The following is a 1,229-nucleotide window of genomic DNA, read 5'->3' as shown; positions in this document are numbered from 1 at the left end:
GCCTCGAACTCAGAAATCTGCCTGCCTCTGCCTCCGGAGTGCTGGGATTAAAGGCGTGCGCCACCACACCCGGCTGAAAAAAGTTTTTTTTAAAGATTCATTTGTTTACTTATTTTACATATATGGGTATATTGTAGCTGAACTGATGGTTGTGACCCATCATGTGGTGGCTGAGAATGAAGGTTGCTGCTCTGGTCAGCCTCATGCTCAATCCGCATGATCCTGCTTGCTCCAGTCAGGCCCTGCTAGCTCTGGCCTAAACATGATTTATTTATTATTATATCTAAGAACTCTGCAGCTGCCTTCAGACATACCACAAGAGGGCATCAGATCTCATTATGGATGGTTGTGAGCCACCCTGTGGTTGAACTCAGGACTGGAAGAGCAGTCAGTTGTCACACGCCTTTAATTGTTCAAGGTCTACAGAGTGAGTTCCAGTCAGTTCTCTTAACTGCTGAGTCATCACTCTAGCCCAGAACATTTTTTGTAAGGATTTAAATATTTCAGATATTTCAGCTGTATGAGTGTTTTGCCTGCAGTTGTGTAATTGTGTGCATATGTGCCTGCTACATTAGGAGATCAGAAGAAATATGGATCCCCTGGGACTGGAAATGTGGTAGTTTTCTGTCACCATGTGGTTCTTAGGAACGAAACTTCTGATCTCCTGCCAGAACCATCTCTCCAGCCCATTTCTGGATTATTTGTTGATTTGTTTTCTGTTTTAAAGCAGGGTATCTAGTAGCCCAGGCTCACCTAGCATGTATATGTAGCTGAGACAAACTTGGGGCAGAGTTCCTTCCTTCTGCCTCCACTGCCTGATTGCTGGAATCTTAGGTATGAGCCAAAGGTCTCCTTATATAGTAGGGCTAGGGATAGAACATACAAGGCATCCCCGCTCATCCTCATGCTTCTTCAGCATCTGCTCTTAGAAGTTTCCTTTCTCATAAGATGCAGAAACTAACATTTCCTTTAGCCTGGGACTGAAGAACAATCCTGAGAACAATGGGAAAACAGGCCACTGCTCATCTCACCTACCCTGGCAACCAAGGCAGGTGGGTCACAAGTTAGGCCAGCTAGGACCCTTGAACAGTAAGTAGATCTTGATAAGACCATGAAAGAAGTTAAAATCAAAAGGTACAAAGTGGGTGACAGCTCAGACTTGGTGGGCTGAGTGAGGTGAGGCATGAAGCTCTCCTGATCCTGGCTAGACTGGAATGCGCAGGGATAAG

The sequence above is a fragment of the Mus pahari genome, chromosome 6 (assembly GCF_900095145.1).
Source record: "Mus pahari chromosome 6, PAHARI_EIJ_v1.1, whole genome shotgun sequence".
NCBI lineage: Eukaryota > Metazoa > Chordata > Mammalia > Rodentia > Muridae > Mus > Mus pahari.
Note: the sequence above shows the minus strand (reverse complement) of the source record.